Consider the following 269-nt stretch of genomic DNA (forward strand, 5'->3'; position numbering starts at 1 on the left):
GCACTCGGGAGTGGATTTTTGGGAAAATCTCGCCCTGCCCATCGCGTAGCCATGGGTTTGGATCAGATCTCCGTTTGGATTGGGATCGGAAGGACGCTAGTATGTCGCTCAAGGATTATATGAATTTTAAGTAATTAGTTTGATGTGTGCGATCATACCAGCACTAATGCACCGGATCCCATCAGAACTCCGCAGTTAAGCGTGCTTGGGCGAGAGTAGTACTAGGATGGGTGACCTCCTGGGAAGTCCTCGTGTTGCACCCCTCGTTT

General features: G+C 50.2%; 1 non-coding gene across 1 annotated transcript; it reads left to right on the forward strand.

The window, feature by feature from the left end:
- The first annotated feature begins 144 nt into the window (after positions 1 to 144).
- LOC118345092 lies at positions 145 to 263 on the forward strand. The gene has a single exon (XR_004798755.1). It is a non-coding gene; the product is annotated as a 5S ribosomal RNA (ribosomal RNA).
- Positions 264 to 269: the final 6 nt, after the last annotated feature.

This window comes from Juglans regia, unplaced genomic scaffold (genome assembly GCF_001411555.2).
Source record: "Juglans regia cultivar Chandler unplaced genomic scaffold, Walnut 2.0 Scaffold_1421, whole genome shotgun sequence".
Lineage (NCBI taxonomy): Eukaryota > Viridiplantae > Streptophyta > Magnoliopsida > Fagales > Juglandaceae > Juglans > Juglans regia.